The sequence below is a fragment of the Amblyomma maculatum genome, chromosome 11, assembly GCF_055883805.1.
Source record: "Amblyomma maculatum isolate TAMU_Amacu chromosome 11, ASM5588380v1, whole genome shotgun sequence".
NCBI classification, from domain to species: Eukaryota; Metazoa; Arthropoda; class Arachnida; order Ixodida; family Ixodidae; genus Amblyomma; species Amblyomma maculatum.
Window position 1 is genome coordinate 143,927,475 of NC_139354.1, and position 12,187 is coordinate 143,939,661.

A 12,187-nucleotide genomic window follows, 5' to 3' on the forward strand; every position below is an offset into this window, starting at 1 on the left:
AACACCATCTTCGAATGTAAACTACGTTGACTCTGCTCTTCCTTCTGCCTCTTGTATAAGAGGCTGTAGTGACCGGTCGTTGCGTTGTTCTCGCCTAAAGGTCGCCATAATAGGAAACGTCGATGCGATTGAGGCTAAACACCCGTCGAAGCCGTCTTCATCGTTAACGGAAGACGGCAATGGGTGCCGTGACAAGCAGTCTGCATCACTGTGATGTCTTCCACTCTTGTACGCGACACCAAAGTTGTATTCTTGTAGCCGTAATGCCCAGCGCGCCAGACGACCATATGCATCGCGAAGTCCGATGAGCCAGCATAGCGAATGGTGGTCTGCATCTATGGTGAAGTAGCGTTCATATAGGTATGGTCGGAATTTGTGCACAGCGAACACAACTGCGAGGCACTCCACTTCGGTAACTGTGTAGTTCCGTTCACATTTTTTCAACGTACGGCTGGCATATGCAAGAACGTGTCCAGCCCCACTATGCAGCTGTACAAGCATCGCCCCAAGACCGACTCCACTGGCGTCAGTGTGGACATCAGTCACAGCAGAAGAGTCGAAGTGGCGCAGCAGTGGTGCTGAAGTTAGAGAAGACTTGAGAAGATTGAAAGAGGATTCGCACTCTGGGGTCCACACAAATTGCGAATCCTTGTGCAGTAGAGAAGTGAGGGGGTGGGCAAGTTGCGCAAAACCAGCAATGAAGCGACGAAAATAAGAAGAGGGGCCAAGAAAGCTCCGAAGACTTTCCAGGGTGCGTGGAGTTTCGAAGTTGCGTACTGCAGCAATCGTCTGCGGATCCGGCCTGATACCATCCTCGTTGACGAGGAACCCAAGAACTAAAGTTTGTCGCTCTCCAAAATGGCACTTCTTCGAATTCAAAATGAGGCCCGCTTTGCCAGTGCATTCAAGAACTTTATGGAGCCTCTCATTGTGCTCTTGGAAGGTCTTTCCAAAATGATAACATCATCAAGGTAACACATGCATATTTCCCATTTGAGACCACGATGGATAGTGTCCATAAATCGCTCGAACGTCGCGGGAGCGTTGTATAATCCAAAGGGCATTACAATAAATTCGTATAAACCATCTGGTGTTACAATAGCAGTCTTCTCATGGTCGGATGGATGTAGAGGAATTTGCCAAAAGCCAGATCGCAAATCAACAGAGGAGAAATATGACGCCGAATGTAGACAGTCGACGGCGTCATCAATGCGAGGTAGCGGGTATACGTTTTCCTTTGTTACCCCATTCAAACGACGGTAGTCTACACAAAATCGCCAAGAATCGTCTTTTTTTTGCACCAGGATCACAGGTGCGGCCCACGGACTGGAAGATTCTCGGATGATTCCTTTGTGCGGCATTTCGTCCACTGGTTCTTGAATTATCTTGCGCTCTGCTGAGGAGACTCTGTAAGGTTTTTGGCGAATAGGGGGTGCTCTTCCTGTGTTAATTTTGTGCTGAAGCCGAGAAGCTGGGAGATGGCTACCCGATCCGTTTGAGGCAAAGTCGAACACTTGGGCATCCGTCATTCCTGTCCGTCATTCGGAAAACTAAGGGATGCAGTTTCCGGAGGTGAAACTGCACTCTGCGAACTTACCAAAAGTCCTCATCTCCCGTACAATATGATTTCCGTTTTAGCTGAAGGATTGCCGGTCGAAGCTTTGATTGACACAGGGGCTGCAATTTCTATTATTCGCGCTGATTTATGCCACCGTTTGCGGAAAGTAACGACACCATATGATGGACCTGAACTTCGTGGAGCAAATGACGTCCCTCTACATCCTTCAGCAAAGTGTACAGTTCGAATTGTTATAGACGGCGTCCTCCACCATGTGCAGTTTGCTGTGCTTTCACCGTGTGCGCATCAGATGATTTTTGGTTGGGATTTTTTGTCGACCGCGTCAGCGTTAATGTCTTGTGGCGACCGTGTCATTCATATGACAGACAGTGATTTTTCATCTGACATGTCTGAAGGACGTCATTCCCTCATTGCCGCAGTTGACACTGTATTGCCTCCACAGTGCGAAAAACTTGTTACCGTTGTTTCGGAACACATCACTGACGGGGATGTACTTATCACACCATCTCATCGTCATCTTGCACGTGGAATCGCCTTCCCATCAAGTCTTGTACGATTCCGCAGCGGCTCAGCGATAGTAGCTGCCACGAACACATCCCGTGAATCCATCGTCCTGACTGAAGGAACTTCCCTGCCACGCATAGTGGATGCTCACCCTAACATCCATTATGGTGCTCACCGCCCCGCTACCTCAGCAACGTGATTCATCGCACGTCTCTCTTCCGATGCTGTCGAAGACAATCAGTCCGGACCTCACGCCGCACCAACGCAAAGAATTGCTGAAATTGCTTCAAGCCCATCAAGCCATTTTTGATGCCACTTCCCCTCCACTGGGACGGGCTAGTGTTGCACATCACCGCATCATTACTGAAGGTAACTCGATCGTACGCCGACGACCTTATCGGGTTTCTCTCTCGGAACGAAAAGTAATCGAAGAAAATGTGAATGACATGCTCCGTCGCGATATTATTCGTCCATCAACAAGCCCATGGTCTTCGCCAGTAGTATTAGTTAAAAAAAGGATGGATCGGTACGATTTTGTGTTTATTATCGCGCACTCAACAAAATTACCCGTTAAGATGTCTACCGGGTGCCGCGAATATATGACGCCCTTGACTCTCTCCAAGGCGCCGAATATTTCTCGACCTTGGATCTCCGCTCAGGTTATTGGCAGATACCAATGCATGAAGGCGACAAAGAGAAAACCGCTTTCGCAACTCCCGATGAACTTTACGAGTTTAATGTTATGCCCTTTGGCCTGTGTAACGCACCAGCGACATTTGAAAGAATGATTGATACGGTACTTCGTGGCCTAAAATGGAGAACCTGTTATGTTACTTGGACGGCATTGTTATCTTTTCGGCAACTTTTAACGACCATCTCAAGCGCCTGAATGAAGTCCTGACGTGCCTTTCGTCAGCGGGCCTTCAGCTCAACACCAAGAAGTGCCACTTTGCACAAAAGGAAATTAAAATATTGGGACATCTGGTTAGCAGTGAAGGCATTCGTCCAGACCCAGATAAAATCAGCGCGGTCTTGAACTTTCCTCGTCCGCAACGCACTGCAGATTTGCGCAGTTTCCTCGGCCTGGCGTCATATTTCCGGCGTTTCATAAGGCATTTTGCAACTATTGCTGCGCCACTTCATGAACTACTTAAAGCGCGCAGCTCTTTCGTGTGGACTGAACAGTGCAACACTGCTTTTACCGACCTAAAGCACGCCCTCACATCAGATCCCGTCCTTGGCCACTTCAGCGACAGCGCTCCTACCATCCTGCACACTGATGCCAGTGGTCACGGTCTTGGCGCTGTCCTTCTGCAGCGTGATGCAACATCGCGTGAGAAAGTGATTGCCTTTGCCAGTCGGACCTTGACTCAAGCTGAAAAAAACTACACCATTACCGAGCAGGAATGTCTTGCCGTCGTCTGGGCTGTTCAAAAGTTTCGGCCCTACCTCTATGGTCGGCACTTCACAGTTGTGACCGATCACCATGCTCTTTGCTGGTTGTCTTCACTGAAAAATTTAACAGGCCGACTTGGCCGCTGGATTCTACGCCTGCAAGAATATAATTTCGACGTCGTTTATAAATCGGGTCGCCAACACCAAGACGCCGACGCTCTTTCTCGCTGCCCACTTACGGAATCAGCCTGCTGTTTTTCTTCGCAACGAATTTCAACCTCTGACCACAGCCGACCATCTCTTCCCCCGACGCATATCACAACAGTTTCTTTTGACGATTCTGAGCACAAACACGCACTCCGCTCGCAGCAATTAGCTGATGCCTACTGTCGGCCCATCATCGACCGCCTTAACGGCGCTTCGAACCCGCCCAATGCTAGGCTTCGCCGACAGCTTCGCAATTTCAAACTCGAAGATGGCATACTACGCCGCTACGTGTATTGCCCTGATGGAACTCGTTGGCTCCCTGTCGTGCCGCGTGCGCTTCGCCCACGTATACTGGCGGCTTTCCACGATGACGCTACTGAAGGTCACCTTGGTTTTGACAAAACATATGACCTCGTGAAAAGACGATTCTTTTGGCCTGGCCTATCTTCTACCGTAGCTAAATACTTCGCTTCCTGCCATCTGTGCCAACGCCGCAAGCGCCCTGATTCTTCGCCCGCTGGCCTCTTACAGCCTCTTCCATGTCCCGCCAGGCCATTCGACGTAGTCGGCATCGACTTATATGGTCCCCTACCTCTCTCCGATGGGGGTAACCATTGGATTATAACAGCCGTTGACCACTTTACACACTACGCTGAAACAGCCCCTGTACCGACTGGTTCTGCCGAAGAGGTAGCTAATTTTTTTTGCGATCAATTGTCCTGCGTCATGGCGCTCCTCGGGTGCTTCTAAGTGACCGCGGGACGGCCTTCTTATCGACAGTCGTTGCCGAAGTTCTTCATGCGTCATCCATTCTTCATAAGACAACCTCAAGCTACCATCCCCAGACTAACGGTCTTACTGAGCGATTTCATCGCACTCTATCCGATATGATATCCATGTACATCACACCGGATCACCGAAATTGGGACACTATTCTACCAGTCGTCACATTCGCCTACATTACAGCAGTACAGCGGACTACCGGTTACTCTCCGTTTTTCCTCGTTTTTGGCCGTCCTCCCACTACAATGCTCGACACTTCCTTCTTCTCTACGCCCGACTACTCCTCATCAGTACCAGCCCAGTTCTTATCCCTTGTGGCCAGATGCCGTCATATTGTCCGCCTCAACACAGAAGCGCGCCAGGAAGACCGCAAGAGTCGCTACGATTCTACGCATCGTGCGGTCTCTTTTCGTCCCGGTGCCGAAGTCCTGCTTTACACACCACTGCGCGCCCCGGGCCTTAGTGATAAATTTCAGCGTCGCTATCTTGGTCCCTACAAGATCATAAACCAAACTTCCCCCGTGAACTACCAAGTCACACCTGTTGATCCCCCAGCCGATCGACGCCACCGTGGAACTGAAATTGTTCATGTCTCCCGCTTGAAGCCGTTTGTGCGCCGCGGTGCTTCTGTTGGTTAGGAGCGGCCAGGCTGGCCGCTTCCGACCCCCCGGGATGATTGTGCGAGCCTTCCACGGATCTTCATTCATTTGCACATACCATAATCTTCTTCTTTCTTTTGTACATACCATCGTCATCGTCCCGCGGCGCCGGCTGCAGCACGCGCCTGGGTTCTCCATCAGATTAAAACGCTGACACGGCTTACCTTGCCTTGCCGTCACGACTTTGGCGTCTCGACCTGGCCTTCTTTCACAATATATATATATATATGTGGAAGTGAAAACAAGCTTCAAACTGATTTCAGTTTTATTTGGAGTCGACGTTACGGCAGGAGCCCTGCCTTGCTCAAGCCTGAAGGTACATGGATCTTGCTTGTCTTCTTATAGTGTCCACTACTCAAAAGGCGATATAAACACGGACGACAAAATATGGGCACATAGAGGCGAGCAAGCTGCGCACGAACAATACACACACACTTGAAGAGCAGGGTAGGCACAAAGAGTCAATCCGTACACCCAAGGCGCCGGCTGGGAGTCAGCGTATACAATACAGGCAGCGGCGAAACAACCTCGGAGGAAGAAAAAGAAAAGTGTGGGAAGGTGTTCGCTGCAGAATGGTGAACGCTAATAGGTGTGAGCGCCAAGTATGAAGGAGATTTTTGCAAGAAGTGGCCGACTGTGAATGGTGAGCGCGTTCGCTTGGAGATATTTTTCGCTGTATCTGTTATCCTCCCCTCCCTTGTCTCTGCCAAAGCCACCTAGACTACACAAGGCCTGCGCGCTCCTCCTCTCCACAGGGGCCTACGTCACACTAGTGGCCCGACCGCGAGCGATGCTGAAAGTTCGGTGCAGTGCACGGGGGGAAGAAATGCAGGTGCATCGCACCTGCAGGAGGCACTGCAGGTGGACCTTTCCTAGGGTGCCTCGATACCAGTGCCGCCGTACAGGGTGGTGACACCCTTTGGCATGCCCCGTGCCGCCGCACTCTCCGCGCTCGTCATCTTGGGGCAAGTCGCTTCGTGCAGTTGCTGCAGAGTGTCCGAAGAGATTGTGTTCTTCGCTGGGCGATTGTACTGTGTTCAGTCATGCAAACCAGCATGCCAGGCTGTTGGGTTCCATTCTGTGCTGGCTCGGCAAAAAAAAAAAAAATGAAAGGAGCCAGATGATTTTGTTTTCCACGAGATAAGAGACGGATAAATGTATGGGAGGCGAAAGTGAAGCGTGAAGACTGGACGGCGAATGGCAACGAGAAGATCTGCGAGGTAAGCCACAATACCTGTGCTGCTTTTACGCATCCATAAAATTTATTTTGAGCGAATAAGTGTATTTCGATTTTGTAAAAAAGGTTTAGCGCAGACACAGACCACTAGAAAGATGACAAACACACAAGCGCCTGCGTATGTGCGCGTGTCGTCTTTCTTGAGGTCTGTTTCTGTTTATACGAAAGCGTTTTACAAGATATTTTTGTACTTTTCTAATGCAGTTACCCACTCCTGTTTGGAATGACATTATCTCACGCCGCTTCACCCATCTGCTTGTAAGCACGAGCTTTGTGCGGTTTTTGGCTTCCCAGTCTAGCGTTGTGCGCAACAGATTTTGGTCTGCCTTCTTCAACGTTGAAGCAGGTCGAAGCATCGCATTGCCTAGCATCGGGAGTAGCGCGGTGTGTTTTTTAAGTCTAAATTTTGAATTTTCAGCGTACGTGATGGCTTATAAGCTAAATATATGGACAATTGCGTCTGCTATGTTGTAGTCACTCGGGAAAATTTAGTGTAACTTTCAGTGAGTGACACTCGACCTTAGTATCATTCGCGTAGTGTCACACAATAACATCTGTTGTTGAGGATCTCCCTTTCTGTGTTCATAGCCGCACCAAGAATATGCGGAGAAAGCCGAGCCAGGTATTTATCAAAGGAATGCACCAATGCGCCCTTTCGATCGCTCCCAAGCTAACGTCAACCACCGAGGCTTCAGATTCACACGGATTACATTCCCTCTCCCCTTCTTGGGAAATATTACAATGGAGAGCGACGGATGGCATGTCACCTCGCGACAGAGTAGGAAGTGAAACGCAGTTTGTAACAATTACTTTGGTCGCAAAAAAAAAAAAAAAGAAACTTCCTGTGAGTGGGCCCGCTGGAATTTGGCTAGTGGGCTTATCGCTAGTACAACATTTCGCGAAACAGAGATAACAGGTCCTCTGAAGCTCCTTTTTTTTAAATTATACACAGGAGCAGTTTTTCGCGAGGTTTTTGAGATTCGCAATAATATAAAAAGTTGGGTTCTCATGAAAATTAGGTTGTTTTAAGTATATGATTGGCAGCTCGACAAGTCACAAAGAAACTGATCTCGTGAGCTGGAAGGTGTAGCGGCATCATCTTGTGAAAGCGGTCGTAAGGAAGCAAGGTGCTTGCGCAGTACAAAAGTTCATCCCGAATGCAGCGTTTCCTTCCCTGTGTAATTAATTACGCATCGCAAGGCGATGTACACACCCTGTTGTCCCCGCAAGTACTCCTCTGAGGTTAAGCCAAATTTAGGTGAAGCTAAATTTGACCGCCTGTCACCCCAATTGGTGCTGTCTCTTGCTTGGCATCCATAGAAAAATTGTGCTATCGCACATGTAAATATCGCATTGCTTCCATGATGTTTTTATTATTTCATTAATTTGCGTGCACACTACAAAAGACGCAAAATGACTGTTTCGTCGCCTATCTCATTTCAGCGCCAGTTCGAGGGCAAACACAGTGTATGGACGTCACCTCCTCAAGTCAACTGCTGTCTCGACATCGTTGGATTGCGTGTAAAAATTTATCGGAATAAAACGACATCTGCCATTTGAAGAGTCTAGTAAAATTCGTTAAATGATTCATCGAACAAACCGTTCCGATTCCAGTGGTTGATTGCGCGGAACACCCAAAGCTGATCAGCAGACTATTAGAGCGGTTTGGGACGATGCGCTTGCACATTTACTTGAGTTGGCTAAGTCAGCCATAAAAATCAAATGATGGGTATGGCAGCAAAACTGTAGCTGGCGCCAATCTTGATTAAATGATGTCTCCTAGGCGTGCATCCAAAATCAGCTTCGAAGTTTTGATGAGGATAGTTTTGGAATAAAATGCCGTGTGCATCAGCGTGCGACACGTGCCAAAGGTTGATTTACGCATCGTTTTTTGTTGTGTCTTTCTACGGTTTCTGCAATACAATTAATTTTCGATATACGGCTGACTGAAACGTAGACATGATTGTTGATTTATAGCAATAAACGCAACTGAATGTTATGCACCTCATAAACTCATTCATGTCCGGCAGAACAAAGTACATTGCTTTATAAAACAGCCAGTCTTCAAAATAACCGAATTTGAGCCTTCGAGACGGCGAACGAGTAAAGGTTACCATCTGCAATTTGATCATTTCCTCTTAGAACTACGTCGCATGCTAGCAAGCAGTAGTTGCTTTCACATTTTTTTTTCGAGTAAGAAAGTGCTCAGGATTGTGAGTATGTGTGTAAAAACGTTAACCAGCTGAGCCTGCTAGCGCAAGAGCGTGCTGAACAAGAAATCGGGCCGACGCTCCATAGCCCGCCGTGTCTACGCTTGCCCCAACATGGCGCCGTCGACGGCGGTGTCTCCATCCTGTACGGCTGCGCGCTACATCGAGGCACCCTAATCTTTCCACTCTGTCTCCCTGTGGTTAGGTTATACACATCGAACATGCTGGCATTTCTCTTTTCTGACTTGGTTTTCGAACTGCAAGACATCGATCTGTTTCCTCTTGGCTTGTGCTCGCGTTTAAATCATGATGTGGTGCTGAAGCAAAAGCAAGTTTATTTTGCAACCGCCGAAACATGGGCCGATGCTGCGTGCCTGGGTGCCGCGGAAATTGTGACGGGGGCCCAAAAGTTAGGGTGTTTAGTTTTCCGAAGGCTGAAGCTCAAAGAAAAGCTTGGATGAGAGCAGTTCCTCGCAAAAATTTTACAACGACCATTCATTCCAAGGTAAGTAACTGAATTTTAACCCTATAAATTTTATATCCTTAGCTTATCTACCATAAAATCCAACACAAAACTAAAACCTGTAAATCAAAAAGTTGTTAAACAGTGCTTTCGAGAAAATTGGATGGTTTTGTAATTAAGCTTCCTCATGCAGGTGTGCGAGCTTCATTTCCAGGAGCAAGACTTTGTCACCAAGCTCTCATACCATGACAAACAAACGGGCAGTACCATAGATCTAAAACGTGATCGAGTTCGACTTCAAAAGGAAGCAGTGCCTTCGCTATTCCCCACTTGTGCTGCGTACCTTTCTTCTGCACCTTCGTGTCGAGAGCCCCCAGCAGGAAAGAGAGCACGCCGGGAAAATGATTTCATTCAAGAAGCCATAAAACATTCTATCAGGGCAAGCGAGGAAGAAAAACTCGAAAATTCAGTGTCTTCGTTTGAAGAATTGCAAAGCAAGCTAAAGAACATTTGCGACGCGGAGTTTTGGACAGTAACTACGAATGAAAAGTCCATTATGTTTCTTTGTATCGAAAGTGAGCCGTATCTATATTTGAAATGTTCCGTCACAGTCCTCCCGGATCCGTCAATATCTGTCACTATAGGCATGGGAAAGCTGCACTCACTAGCATGTGGCAGTGCAATTCCGGACAAGGTTTGCGATGTTCCAGCCTTATCTGCACTGCTTGGCAATCTTGAGAGCGAGCTGCGTAAAAATGCCGACAACTCGGGCGGAGAGAAACGGGACATTTTGTCGTTGTTGAGATTTCTGATATCCGAATTTATTCACGAAACTGAAGAAGGAACGGAGGACATTGCTCTGCTGAAATTTATTGATGAACAAATCAGCCTTTTCCTCTCAAATAAGCGTGCGTACAGTTCGGAGATGCTAGTTTTTTCCAGTCTTCTTCACTCAATTTCTCCCCATGCCTATCACTTCGCAAGATCTGCATCCAGTTTAATTTTGCCGCACCCATCAACCCTACGCCGTGCCTGTTCTAAATATCAAGGTGACCCCAGTCAGGAACAGCATCAAGCAAATTTCCTTGCTTACATTCGGGAACGAGCGAAACTGTTGCAGCCCCACGAAAAAACTGTAATACTAATGATTGATGAGGTACATCTTAAACCATTCTTTGACTTCAAGGCAGGAACAATAATTGGAGCATCAGCCCACTCTTCCGAGCCAGCAACAACCGCCCATGTCTTCATGACGCAGTCATTGCTTTTCTCAAACAAGGATGTTATACATATTCTACCTGTTTGTAGGATGAATGCTGAAACCCTGCACCAGTACACGACGAAGATAATAGTTGGCATTGAAGAGATGGGGATAAAAGTAATAGCTGTCATAACTGACAACAATTCTCTGAGGAGGAAAATGATGTCATTATTTTCGGAAAAGCAGCAACTGAGCATTGTGTACTCCTCAGCCAGTAGACAGTCAACGCCCGCTATTTTACATCGTGGATCCGGTGTACTTATTGAAGTGCATTAGAAATAATTGGATCAATCAAAAAAACTCTGGAACCTGTTTCTACTTCCCGGAAATTCATTTGTCAGGGGGTATGCCTGACGGTCCCCCTAGAATAAAAGCGGCATCCTTCGAAGCTATTAGGAAACTGTATACTTCGGAAAAAACAGCACTTGTGAAAGCTGTCTACGGGCTCAACGCAAAAACTGTAAATCCTACAGTTATGGAGCGCCAGAACGTGAAACTGGTACTAAATGTAATAAACTCCTTCGTCTCTAATGCTCTCCGAACTCGTGGATCAGCGTTGCAGGTCCCGCTTGCCGATTCAACCGCCATGTTTATAGACATCGCGCGGACATGGTGGAAAATAGTAAACGTAAAAACCCCTCACAAGGGCCAAAGAGCCAAGGACAGTCTGGAAGCCCCAATACAATGCATCACTGATCACCAGCTGACGTTTCTCAGCAGAATTCTTGACTGGCTTGACGCCTGGCACTCAGTTAACATGTCCAGTGGCACTCTCACGAGGGAAACGCACACCGCATTGCGGATTACCTGCTATTTTCTCGTCGAAGTATCACGTTATTGTTTGGAAGAGCTGGGGTTTAAGTACGTCTTGCTTGGGGAATTCCAAACAGACGAACTGGAAGACCGTTTCGGTAGTTATAGGAGGTTATCTGGCAGAAACTACCATATTTTTGTGCGTCAATTATATGAGTCGGAAAAAAAGTTGAGGCTACAGAAGCTCCGGACATTGCCAGTGGAAGAGACTTCGGGCGCCAAAGAGGACGACGAAACAATTGTAGACACAGATAACAATTTTTCTGTTATTATTACAGAGGACGACATAACTGCGTCAAAGAGTGACATGGATGTGATAGCCTACATAGCTGGCTATTGCGCACATGCTGCCCTAAAGAACATTTCTTGTTCCTCGTGTGCCAGCGCAGTTGTTGTTGAGGACAGAGTCCTGGAAACTGAAGACATGAACATGATTCTACACCTTTCCAGAGTTGGCTTCAAGTTTCCGCACCCATGTGTTGTCAATATGGTTCTTGTCTGCAAGCTCGTTGTTGAAAACCTTTGAACAGGGAATAATGAAGAGAAATTTTTATTGAGCTGCAGTCAACAAGCCATTGTAGGGTCATTAGTAGCTTCCCGCGTGCAAGAAGACTTTCCGGCCAACGAGTGCGGAAATGGACATTCACCAAAATTACTTCTGCAGCTTATGATAAAAGCAGCAGCGAACACTGTGCTCAATAATTTGTGCAAGTTGAGGAATGATGCTATTCATGATAGCAGTCAGAAGAAGGCAGCTGCCAGGAAGCTGAAAAAATTAAAGAACTGAATTATTTTAGTGCAAAGAACCGGTAGCAATAAAATGTTTATAAAGTCTAATGTTATTGTTTTGCATGACTTCTTTAATTTGGTTATTTCTATGCTGAACATGCCATCCGTTTTGAAAATGACAAAAACAAATACTCCCTTTTAAAAAGCAGTATGTATGAGATGTAGTTAGATACTGCATGAAAGAAAATGTGAATTATAAATTAACTTGGCAGATATACGGTGAACTAATACCCGCAGTTAAAAAGCTCTCCCTTAGTCGCCAATTCATGTTTATTGGCCTATTTGAA

General features: G+C 47.1%; 1 pseudogene; it reads left to right on the top strand.

Moving 5' to 3' along the window:
- Nucleotides 1–11,637, top strand: part of LOC146175114 (uncharacterized) — a 75,600-nt pseudogene extending 63,963 nt beyond the window's left edge.
- Nucleotides 11,638–12,187: the final 550 nt, after the last annotated feature.